The following is a 13817-nucleotide window of genomic DNA, read 5'->3' as shown; positions in this document are numbered from 1 at the left end:
CTCTGTCTCCAGCAAAATCTGCATCGTAATACCCAACTGCAGAAAAATCATTAGACCTAGGATACTGATAAGTGAATATCTCATACCCTTTTTCTAGCTATTTTTATATTGTTTTTAGTTATATTTTATTAAGTTTTTGTATGTGTTAGTGAAAAATTAATCTTTGGATGATACTTTGAGTTTTCATGATATTTTTATAATTTTAGGTGAATTTTGGGTGAATTTGGCAGAGTCTTGTGCAAAGACGAAGAAAAGATAGCAGATGCTATCAACCCTGACCTCCGTGCATTCCAACGAGCATAACTTGAGCTACAGAGGTCCAATTGATACGGTCTCAACGGTGTTAGAAAGCTAACTTCCAGAGATTTTCATTAATATATAATAGTTTATACTTTTTTCTAGAATAACTGTCAAATCAGGCGCTAAACGCCAAGCCTAGCGTTTAACGCTCAATAAGGAGTAACTCCTGGTGCTGAATGCCCATTTTGGGCGCTGAATGCCCATAAGAACGTCAGAACTACCCCTTTTCGGTGCTGAACGCCCATTTTGACGCTGAACGCCAGTAGTACAGGTCCCACCTCACTCATGGAGCATCTTTAGTTGGATTTAACTCTTAATTGTTATCTTATCTTTTATTTTTGTAATTTTTATTTACAAACAATATCTTTTAGGATTAGAATTCAATATCTTATCTTAGTTTCAAATCAAAAGATTTTATTTGATCTAGATTTGATTTTTGTTTTGATTTAGTTTTGAATTTAAATTTTAGGTTTAGTCTTAGAGGTTTTTACTATAAATAGGGGACTTCCTTCCTCCTGAGGATCACGCCTCCCAGGAGGGGAGACAGATCTTCTTTACTTTTATTCTGTTTTCTCTTTAAGTCATGAGCAACTAAACCTCCTGATTAAGGTTAGGAGCTCCATTTATTTCTATGAATTAATATTATTACTTTTCTTTTTTAATAAATGTTTGATTCAATTCTAAGATGTATTTTCATTTTTCAATCTAAATGAAACTGGGTGGAACGGAAGTATGACCCTTTTTCTACATGAGTTCTTGCGAGTCCTTGACGAGATAGCATTGAACTACAGCTTGAAAATACATCTCCTAGACGGCTAATTCACAACTCGTTGGGGACATGGAAACATCTGTTCATCCAGGATCTGGGGTGATTAGGGCCTTTGTGGTATAAACTAGAATGATGAGCTTCACCCTCGTTCAAATTGAATGACCACTGACCCTGGCGTTTGATGAGAATAAGAGGAGATTAAATTGCTAAGGAATTAGGGTTTAATCACTTACAGTTTTCCATAGAATGAATCATTTGTTGTTAAAATAGTTAGTAAGAAGTGTTAATCCGGAAAGATAAATATCTCCGAGACCTTAACTTCTTCCATATATTATCTCTTCACCAACCTTTAATTACTTTTCTTTATTATTGTGTTTTATGCACTTTCAACAACTACTCTCTTTACTTTTCACCTGACTAAGTCTAGCAAGATAACTATTGCTTGCTCAATCCAACAATCCTCGTGGGATCGACCCTCACTCACCTGAGGTATTACTTGGACGACTCAGTGCACTTTTCGGTGAAATTGTGCGAGTTCAAATTTTGCACACCAGATACCACAAATCAAAACTGGATCTGCCATGAACATATCTAATGATTCTTTTAACTACAAAAAGATGTGACTCTTTTGGTTGAGATTGGAATCTTGAACAAATTCCAACACTTTGTACAATGTCCAGTCTAAAAGATGTAAGATACATAAAAGAACCTATCATTCCTCTATACCTAGTTTTATCAACATCTTTTTAAGTTTCATCTTTTTCAACTGTGAGTTTGGGTGTATGGGAGTGACCATGGATTTGGCATTCTCCGTTCTAAATTTCTTAACTAGTTTTTTAGTATACTTCTCTTGATGAATGAAAATTTCAATAGAAGTTTGTTTGATTTGAATCCCAAGAAAAAAGTTAAGTTCACCCATCATGCTCATGTCAAATTCACTAGTCATAAGTTTACCAAAATCAACACAAAGGGACTCATCGGCTGAACCAAAAATTATATCATTAACATAAATTTGCACTTGGATGAACGAATCATTAAAATTTTTTAATGAAGAGAGTAGTGTCAGTGGTACCTCTTTGAAAATCATTTTTCAAAATGAAAGAACTAAGTCTTTCATACCAAGCTCTTGGAGCTTGTCTTAAACCATAACGTACTTTTGAAAACTTGAAAACATGGTTTGTAAATTCTTTATTTTTAAAACTGAGAGACTACATCACATACACTTCTCTATCAATGATGTCATTCAAAAAAGCACATTTCACATCCATTTGAAAATGTTTAAAGCCATAATGGGCAGCATATGTAAGGAGAAGCCTTATAGTTTCTATTCGAGCCACTGGTGCAAAGGATTTATCAAAATCTTTTCCTTCCTCATATCCTTGAGCCACCAATTTTGTTTTGTTCCTTGCTATGCTTCCATCTTCACCTAATTTGTTCATAAAAATTTACTTAGCGCTAATCACTTTCTTCCCACTAGGATCGGGTACAAACGTCCACACTTGATTTTTCCCAAATTGTTGTAACTCTTCTTCTATGGCCTTGACCTAAGAAGGATCACCAAGTGCTTCGTTAATATTTTGAGGATCAATTTCAGAAAGAAATGCCACGTTGTTTTCTTCTGTTGCTCTTTAGAAGAGGATCTTGTGGTGACACCTTGAGATGGATTTCCTATGATGAACTCTTATGGATAGTTTTTTAGAAATCTCCATTCATGTGGTCTTGGAGATTTAGGAACATATTCAGACAAATTTGGTTCATTAAAACTGATATTCTCAGAAATTTCACCAGTTGAGGAGATAAAATGAGGTTGTCTCTTATAGAATTTTTTACATCAGCTGAGTCAGGAGTAGGATGCATAGATTCAGATTTTTCTTGATCTTGGACTTTATTCATGTAACCTTCTACTTAATTACCTGCATCAACATTTTCCAGAATATTTAGAACAACATTAGAATCACAAAATATAACATGTATGGACTTCTCAATAATTCAAGCATCTTGATGATAAATTCTATAGGTTTTGCTAGTTGTGGAATAAACAACAAAAATACTTTTAGAAGTCTTTGGATCAAATTTTTCTAATTTTTTTTTTGTGTTTAAAACAAAACATTTACATCCAAAATATGAAAGTAATTCAGATTTGGTAGATTTTCTTTCCAAATCTCATAAAGGGTTTTCTTAAAAAATTTTCTAATGATTGTTCTATTTCAAATGTAGCAAGTCGTGTTCACGGCTTCAGCCCAAAGAAATTTAGGAACTTCACTTTTACTAACATGGCCCTAGCCATTTTTTAAACACTTCTATTTCTCCTTTTCACAACACCATTGGTTGGGGTGTTCTTGGATAAGAGAAGTTATGTGAAATTCCTAATTTATCACAAAAAGATTCAAAAATTGATTTTCAAACTCTTTACCATGATCACTTCTAATTGAAGCTATTTTCAAATCTTTTTTATTTTAAATTCTTTTGCTAAAAGTTTCAAAGGCTGAAAAACTATTATTTTTATGAGCAAAAAATAGAACCCAACCAAATTTTGTATAATCATCCACAATCACTACATCATATTGTTTAGAGTTAAATACTTTTTTCGTCCCTAAGGTCTCGTGTCAAAATCAAAATCGTTCCTGACCTTTTTTTCGTATTAAAATATCCTCAACATTATAAAACGTTATAAAATTGTCCTTTTGTCCATAAATGATATTTTCCGGACAATTTTGCCCTTAAACAAAAAAAAAATCCTCCTTACCCTCGCCACTAACTTTTGTATCATCATCATCCTCGCTACGTATCTCTCTCCCTCTCCCTCTCCCTCTCCCTCTCTCTTTCCTCATCGCCATCACCACTACTACTATAACCATCACACCTTTCTCTCTATTACATGTTCATCATCCTAAATCACTATCACCCACCCACAAACTAAATTCAGCAACAACAACAACCAAATTCAGCAATTTCAGTAAATTCAGCAACAGCAACACACTTTTAGCAACTACAACAACAAAATAAATCAACAAAAATTTCAGATTTAATAACAACTCAACAATCATCAACCACAACTTCAAATCTAAAATTAGCAATAATAGACATTAAAAAAAATTAAAAAAAGAAATGATGTTTATGTTCTTCAAAAATTAAAAAAAAAGAAGAACAAAAAGAGGAGAAAAGAAGTGATGGTGTGGGAACTTACTGCCATCAACCTCTAGCCGCCGCCGCTCTCAGTGCGCCGGTTCTACCCTCCTTCTTCCTCCCCTTCTTTTCTTCATCTTCCTTCCAATTGCCACCCACCGTTGCCGTCCATCGAAAGCCAACAGCCACTACAAGTGCCACCTCTCCCTTCCTAGAACACGTCATAGCGCCACCATGTTGAGGGATTTGAAGTTGAAGACGACGAACTCGAAGACGCTTCTATCGATCCCACCACTCTCTGCTCTCCACCTTCCTAACCTCTCACAACTGACTCACTCCTCTTACCCCCATCGATCCCCAACCCGATCCCAAACCCACACCCACCGATCTCCCGAAACTGCCACCCACCACCTTTGATTTCTGGACGAGGATGAATTCGAAGGCCTCCCCATCGAACACCCCTCCTCCGATCACAATGCTTCTCACTCCAATTCTACTTTCCTTCTCACCCATCTCGACGTAAGCCTCCTTGGGGTTCTCTTTCTCTCTCAACTTTAAATGCTCTCTGCCTCTTTTATTTTTTATTTTTATTTTTAATTTTTTTTGTTAGAGGTAATTTGGTGAGGGAGAGTAGGAGTTTAGGAGAAAGAAAGAGAGAAAGAGACTCGGTGATGATGATGAAGGGGGTTGGGGATTAGTGGGGAAGAGTGTAACAGCCCAGACCACCCGCTAGCATGATATTGTCCGCTTTGGCACACAAGGCCTCACGGTTTTGCCTTTGACGATAGGGATGATAGCCAAAGCCCCCCCCCACACTCACTTGTCAAAACGCGTCATGCTAGGGAGAGGTATCCACACCTTTATAAGGCATGCTTCGTTCCCCTCTCCAACCGATGTGGGCCTTACAATCCACCCCCTAAGGGAGCCCAGCGCCCTCGCTGGCACATCGATCCGGGTTCTGGCTTTGATACCATTTGTAACAGCGCAGACCACCCGCTAGCATGATATTGTCCGCTTTGGCACACAAGGCCTCACGGTTTTGCCTTTGACAATAGGGATGATAGCCAAAGCCCCCCACACTCACTCGTCAAAACGCGTCATACTAGGGAGAGGTATCCACACCCTTATAAGGCATGCTTCATTCCCCTCTCCAACCGATGTGGGCCTTACAAAGAGGAGGGTTTTTTTTAGGGCAAAATCGTCTGAAAAATGTTTATGGACAAAAGGACAATTTTATAACATTTTTTAATGTTGAAGATGATTTTATTACGAAAAAAAGGTCAGGGACGATTTTGATTTTGACCCAAGACCTTAGGGGCGGGAAAAAGTACTTAACCTTATTGTTTACCTCCTAAACTTTGAGTTCTAGTTGGACCAAAAATATCACTATGTAGCAATTCAAGGGGTCTTTTAGCAAATATGTCTTCCTTAAATTTAAAAGAACTTTTGGTTTGTTTTTTCATTTGACAAGCATCACAAGTGATGTCTTTGTTTAACATGATTTTAGGAAGACCTTTCACTAAATTCTTTTTTACTAGCTTGTTGATTTGATACATACTAACATGACCCAATCTTTTATGCCACAAAGAACACTTATCACATCTTTTTTAAGTTAATCTAAAGTGAGGCCATACACATTATCACATCATTTTGCCACAAAGAACACTTCATTAGATTTTTCATTCACAATAATGCATTCTAATCTTTTGAAAATTACTAAAAAATAAAGATTACAAAATTGGCTAATACTCAAAAGATTGTGTTTCAACCCATCAATCAAGAAAACATTTTTAATGAAGGTAGAGAGATCATTACCAACTTTTTCAATAGCAATGATTTTTCTTTTACGGTCATCCCGAAAGTCCCAAATCCTCCATCATACTTGTTGAGTTTGACAAAGAATGTTAACTTTCCCATCATGTGCCTAGAACGCCTGCTATTCAAGTACCACATGTCTTTCTTCTTTTTAGATGCTAGACAAATCTCATCTAATTGATCATGACTAGCCATTAAACAGATTTGTGCTACATATTAAGAATCTTCATCTTCATCAGAATCGTTCTCTAAGTCCTTCCATGAGACCATACGCATTTTCTTTTTTTTTTTTTCTTTTTTTGCCTTATCCTTTCTCTTGAGTTTAGGACAGTTAAACTTGAAGTGTCCTGCCTCTTTACAGTGATGATGTAAAATCCCTATAACACCCTTATTCTTTTTACCAAACCCTAACCCTAATCCCCAAATTAAACCTACCCACACTCTCATACAAACACCCACGCACACAGAGAACAAAAGAGAGAAAGGAGAATGAGGGGATCAGAGGAGAGAAGAGGAGGAGAGAGGAAGACAGCGTCGGCAGAGGGAGGTCCGCCGTCGCTGTCGCAAACGGAACTCACAGAGAGGCGCGAGGAAGGAGAGTGATGCACATGCGAGAGAAAGAGAGCGACTGCTTAAGACAGAGAAGGAGACCACGACGAAGAAGAGGGAGAAGGTGCTGCCTTTGCTGCCACCAAGTTTTTGCTGCTGCCGAGGAACCCAAAGAGAAAGACTTCGAGAAAGGGGAAGGAAAACGCGATGGAGCTTGTCGCCGGCAAGGGGGTGTTGGTGGTGGGTGTTGCCACCGCTGCTGCTGTTATTGTGGAAGGAGGCTGCCGTCGAGCTGCGTGGCGCTGTTGTCGCCAGAAAAACCACCGCTGGAGCCTCTGCCAGATTGCTCCAGCAATGTCCTCTATTCTTCCTTCACTGGAGTCTTCCGCCATTGTCCTTGCCCTTTTGAAAATGCCGCAGGAATCGCTTCGCACCTTTGTCAGTTCTGTTTTACCGCCATTCTAGCTTGGTTAGTGGTTTCTTATTCTGTTTTGTTTCTGCCACTGTTTTACCACTACCATTGGTGATGCTTTTGTTGCTCTGCCTTTAGCCGTTGTTGCTGCGTGCCACTGGTTTGCTGCTTCCGCTCTGTTACGTCTCGGTTTGCTGTTCTGCCTGCCTGTCGGAGCTGCCACTGTCCCGGTCCAAATTCTGTGCTCTTTTGTTCCATTCTATTCCAACCATCTTCACCCTTTTAATTTGGCACTCTGGTTTCAGTTTTTTCGATCCCTTGGGACCAAGTTGTGAGTAGACTTTACATTTATAATTGTTTGGCTTTACGTCTATAAATATTTTTGATATACGGTGCTTTGAACTTAGTTATACTTACAAAGATTATTATCAAAGGATTTTAAATTGGTTTTACTAATTGAGTTATTAGAACTAAATATTTATCATTGTTAAGCTCATTCTAATATGCACATGAGACTATATTTTTTATGAGACTATATATATGTTTAAAGAAGTTTTATATTATTTTAAAGCATTTGATTTTACTCGAATATGTAATTTTGAAGCATTGAAATTTTGTTGGTATTCACTTATTTTGGAATTATGAAATATGTTTGAAATGCCTTAAGATTGAGAAAATAGGATGGAATATGATTTGGATGAGAAAGTATTATCTGATTTGATTTTATTTGATACCTTATATATTTGAAAGATCAAAGATTTGTTGTATGTGAAATTATATGTTTTGAATTGGTTTGGGAGACTCGTATTAGAAAACCGTAGTTAACGGCGGTTATGACGTTAACCTAGATGCATCTGGCTCAGACCTCAGCTAGCAGGGACGTTGCTAGCCTAACGTGTAGGCCACACGTTGGATCTGTTATTCCGTACGGACACACTAGAGGAAAAGGCTACCCAAAGAGGTGGAGCCGCCCAAGTGTGGACTTTTGATTTGATTTCTTCATGAGAATTCCCTTATTGATTCACTTATTCATATGAACTATTATTTTCTAACTAAAATTATTTTTATAATTTATATGGTCTCATGTGAATTATAGATGTACTGTCTAGTCACTGGGTTGCAAAACTCACTCTATTTTTTCTAAAAATATTTTTCAGGAAGAAATACTTGATTATGTGAGACTTTCTAATCAAGAGTCACGATCTGCAATGAGTATCTATTTTTGTCAAGTTCCTAGATGTATATGCTTCATATGTCACAGGCAGGATCCAACCGTTCTTAATTATTCTAATTTTGTTAAAAATGTATAATTCTTTACTTTAGAACTTGTAAAATATTTGTAACTTTCTTATTCAACTTATATTTGAGTTAGTTAGGCTTGCTATGGAATTATTTTCCTGAGCGCCGGTCATGCTCATTTTAGGCTGTGACAGATGATAGATGACTTTGCTTAGATCCTTCTTTTGCTCCTTTGAACTTGATCCATTGTTCTTATCTTTACTCTTCATTAGTCTTCTCAATCTCCTAGCAAGAAATACAATTTCATCATTTGAAAAACTATCATTGGAATTATCATCCAATGACTCAGTCTTTGATTATAGGGTCACTTATTTTCTCTTTGTGTATTGGTTGGTGTGTGTGGTTTCATATGCAAGAAGTTTCTCTCTCAATTCATCATAGGTTAAAGGACTCAGGTTATTATTCTCGGCCACAACAGTAGCTTTTGTTTTTCACTCTTTGTAAGACTTCTAAAGATTTTTCTCATAAGAGTTTGTTTAGTGTGGGTCATAGTCATAGCATTCAAGTTGTTTATGATTATTGAAAATCTCTCAAACATCTCATTAATGGTTTCTCCATCTTTCATAGAAAATATCTCATATTCTTTTCGCAATATATCTATCCTTATTTCTTTGACTTATTCGGTATCTTCGTGAGTGACTTGGAGTTTATCCCAAATATCTTTTGCCGTCTTGCATCTAGATACCTTCCGATATTCCTCGAAATTGATAGCACAGTGCATTAAGTTGATGGCTTTGATATTTAACTCTACTTTCTTCTTGTCTTCTTCATTCTATTCGGTTTCTTCTTTTGAAGTCACCACTCCTTCCGCACTTGTCATGGTAGGAACTTGAGGACCATTCACAATGATCTTCCATATATTGTAGTCAATATATTGAATAAAGATCCGCATCATTTCCTTCTAGTAGGTATAATTCAATTCTTCCCATTGAAGAAAGGAGGTCTATTATTTGACTGACCCTTAGTAAGAGTGTAGGCTATAGTGTTTGCACCCAAGTTGTCAGCCATTGAATCTTTCCTCCAAGCTGTGAAGCTTGATTCTTAAGGACCAAGCTCTGATACCAATTGAAGGTTCTTGATGGCCTAGAAAACGGGAGTTGAATCTATGACTTTCTTTTAATCTTGAATGATAAGTCCTCAAACAAGAAAATGAAACTTTGCTTCTATTTAGACTGAGAGATTAATTATGTAGGAGACAATTTTATTTTATCACATAAATCATGAAAACAGAATCAGAGCAGAGAAGAAGATGATGACTCAGCCATGTATCCTGGTTCAGCTACTTTGTGCAATGTAACCTACATCCAATTTTCACCACAACAATGGTGAAATTTTCACTATCTTTTCAAGTATTAATACATACACCAATTTCCAAGTATTCAACCTAATCCTATCAGGGACAAACCAAGCTTCAACATAAGCTTGACTTGACTAGGTTACTTGCTATACTCTCAACACACTGAGTGCTTATTCAACTTAGCAAAGGATACCTCACAAGTACATGATACAAAACAGAAATACAATCTAAAGCGATAAGACATAAATCTTGGCTTTTCTCTCCAAGTACCTCTCTTTGCCTTTTTTCGCAATAGCTTTTTCTTAATGCCTCACTTGTATGCCTTCTACCACTAAATAGAAACAAAGAAAGATACAACATACAATGAGAATATTCAACAAATAACCATGAAAGAGATGATGTTGCATAGCTTTGATGCTATAAGATGAACTGGATTCAGCACTCTCAAGTGTAGTTCTTTATCTTGGCAGAATGTTTTTTTGATACAGAAAAACTGTCCAAAACGTTGAACTATTACAGCGAAGCTCTCAATGAAACTCAGATCTTAGTTCACTCTCCTTACTTGCAAACTGAAGTCATTTTTCTTTTTGTATTGAGGTCCATTTTGGGTAAACAACTTAATTAAGTTTCTTTTGAAAAAATAGCTTAAACAATAAATGACTATATTAAAAGTAGTTTATAAATAAGTTATTGTGTTTAGGTTTTCAATTCTAAAAGTGTTTATTTTAAAAAAAATATGATAAAAAACTTTTTATTATGAGAGAAGTCATTTTTTTAACTTCTCTATAAACTCCTAAATAGCTTCTTAGAAGGCTGCAATTTGGTTTTAAAAATTGCACTAGATATTAATACTACTACTTTTCATAAGTCAAAAATTCAAAGAAGTTACTTTTGAAACTTTCTGAATGGCCCCTGAGTCTTGTAACTAGCTCTAAGGTTTTTCAGAACTAAGTCAACTTCTTGAATCTTGAGCTAACTGATGTCTTTTTTTCCTTTTTCTTCAATTAGACCAGAAAATCAGGGGTTTGAAATCAGAGTTAAGCAATGCAACTTCATTGGTAATAGATTCTCAATGGGTTTGATAAATCAAAATCATTAACCTTGTGCTTTGGCCCCAAGTTTTAATATTAGCCATTGAATCATAGCATAGTAAAGTAGCTACCACTTTCTTCATATTACTCAAAATGGTTGTACAAAAAGAAGGAGAAATCAGCAAATAATTGACTTGCATATTAATAAAAATAATTTACCTTTTCTCTTTTGATTATACTTAGTTTGTACATGTTGATTTTGATTTGACCCAACTTTTTTGATTTGCTTTCCTTTCTTTTAATTTAGTGTTTAATGAAAAAGTGAAGCATCTTTTTCTTCTTTGATGCTTAGTAAAAAAGTGAACTTTTCTTTTTTCTTTGTGCATTATCCCAACCACCAATCAGAGCTCCACCCTTAGTTATATGCTTTTCCTTTTATGAGAGCAATAAACTATATTAGCTTGATGATGCATGATGGCTTTGATGATCCACTTACTGATTTGTCCAATTTGTAATTTATTGGACTGCACCATTACTTTGAGTTTGCAAAACTAATCCAAGATCAAATCCAATTAGATTTTTAACCCAACCAAAAGCAATGTTTGTCATCATTAATTTTATTGTTTCCTAAACTCAACAAATTTAAATATAAAAAAATCCCATCATATACGCATGAAGCAAAATTTTTATTATTATTATTTGTCTTTTTTTATTTTGCATAAAAAAGAATTTTTAGTCTACATATTTATATTCTAAAAAATAATTTTAACTTTAAATTAGATAAATAAACCTAAAATCTAATGAATGCAATAAAAAAGAACAATCAAATTATACTCTTTTGTCACTTGTTTTCAATGTCCTTCTCCTCATTGTCATTCTTTTTCTTTGGGATAAATCAGCAGCAATTCTACAATAACTTTGACTTGAATATTCTTTCTTATTATTTTTGTTATATATAGTTTATTACTTACTCAACGACAGAAGAGAGTGGATAATGATATCACTCATAAATATGAAAAAGAACTCATAAAAAACAATCAATAGAACAAACTCTCAATGTCTGTGGGACTTGAACTCTATACTGTGCCACATAGCATCAATGACTCTTTTTAGTATTCAAATTCTTTCTGTGTGTTGTTTCGAACTTGAGTATGTTGGAATGTTGAACTTGAAATATATAATTATATATAGATCATTGGTTCTAATTCAGGTCATTTTTTTTTATCTAGAATTATTAATGTTATCCTTTAAAATTGTTGCTATGCTGTGGATGCTGGATTATATTGATGGGTGCTGCTACATTAACCTATGGCCATTGCAACTGTGAAATTGAAGCCTAGTTATCAGTGTTGATAATAATGTCTGTTAGGAAAATATTTTTTCAACATCTATAAGTATTTTACTCCATGCCAACACCTGGTTTACCATATCAATTTTAATATGGTCTCCACTTCAATTGAAGTCTTGTTTCTACCCTTAGATCTTGTTTGTGTCCCATAAACACCAGATGTTCAAATAACACTATTCATCAGTCTGTTGGAGCAAATGATTCTTCATTTGAATCTATAGTCCTGTTCAATCAATTCAAATGAGTTGGTTTGATGAAATATGCTAAATGGACAGTCGTTTCAAAGTCTAGATGGTGTGTTATTTAACAATTGATGGGAGAGGTAATAACCAAGGTGATCATTTTGCTATGTTTCAGGTCACTTTATTGTGTTTACAGTACCAGCACTATATGAAAAATATGAAGATAACATAGATAGACATGTCTTGAAGTGCTACAGAAGATTGTGCCAATTGTATGTGAAAATCAATGAGGAATATGTCAGCAAAGTCCAACATTATATTTTAGAGAAGCAAAAGCTGAGCTGAGTTTGTTCCTTCGAAATGCATTGTGATAAGAGTTTTATTACCCTTCCAATCTGAGATTTTGATTGTGGGTTATGGGGATTGTGGTGAGTGGTGACTTTTTCCCACTTTTTTTTTATTTCTTTTTATTTTTGCATTTTCCATCTTCATTGTTGGGAAATTTTTGTTTGGTATATAATGTCAAAACATTTTTGTTAGATTGGTGCATGTAACTCCACAGCGTATTTTCTCTTCTTATTAGATTAACCAAGAAAAGTATAGATTGTTAGGATTTGGTTGAATTAGTCCCACATTGCTCAGGATAGCAAATGGAGTGGGTGGCCTAGGCTATAAATATGAGGCTAAGTTCTCCATTTGTTTTTGCACCAGTCAGAAACACTTTAAGCTTGTATCTGATTTTTCTTTTCCTCTGTACTCTTTGATTAGAGAGTGTTGTGAGGTGTAGTTAGATATTTGCTTTGAGAGAGTGTGGGTGTACTGGAGTGCCGGTGAGAGAAAGAAGTCTATGTGTTGTAACAATTTTCACATAGTGATATTCTCTGGTTGTCATTTGACAACGGCCGTGGTTTTTTCTCCGGTAATTGGAGTTTCCACGTTAAATTCTTGTGTTGTGATTGTGTCTATTTTATTTCTCTGTCAAAGGTGTTTTCTCAAGGGGGAATGGTGTCTTATTCCCAACAAGTGGTATCAAGAGCTTCGGTTCGGTGAGATTTATTCTTAGTATGCTCTGTGGTTGCAGCCTAGTCTGACCTTCCACATCAGAAAAGAATTTTGTCCTGTGGCTTGAGGTTGATCTTTGGTTCTTGTTGTTGCTGGAAGGCAGTGTGACACTGTGAGAGTGCTGTTTGGAAAGGTTCTGGCTAAGGAAAGACTTGGTATTTAAGTGTGTCCATTGTGACCCACTGTCTTATTCCCAACATAGATGTGGTTGCCAGATCAAAATTTGTCACTTGCCATTATTAACTTGTAACATAGTTGGAGCCAGAATCACATTCCCATGCTTTTTCTGTCTCTCTTTTTGTTTTTTGTATGAGTCAATCACATGTAGAATCATGCAGACGTATATGATTAATAAAATAGATAATAGCAAATGTAGATAAATTTGTAAATTATTTTGGTATATGGAAATTGAAAACTAACTAGTTTTCATGGTATCTCTTGGCTTAATAGATCAAAGACTAATCCGTTACAAATTTAAAGGTTTGCCATTTACCCATTAGTTGTTACATTCACAAAGCGAAATTTAAACTCTTAACCACCAGACCAACCCAAATTAATTAAAGTAACTAATTTTATAACCATGCTCTTTTGTATCGGGTTTGGCCTTCATTCTTTTATTTGTTCACA

Source organism: Arachis ipaensis, chromosome B02, assembly GCF_000816755.2.
Source record: "Arachis ipaensis cultivar K30076 chromosome B02, Araip1.1, whole genome shotgun sequence".
Classification (NCBI taxonomy): Eukaryota; Viridiplantae; Streptophyta; class Magnoliopsida; order Fabales; family Fabaceae; genus Arachis; species Arachis ipaensis.
The sequence above is the reverse complement of the archived record's forward strand: the minus strand, read 5'-3'. Positions refer to the sequence as shown.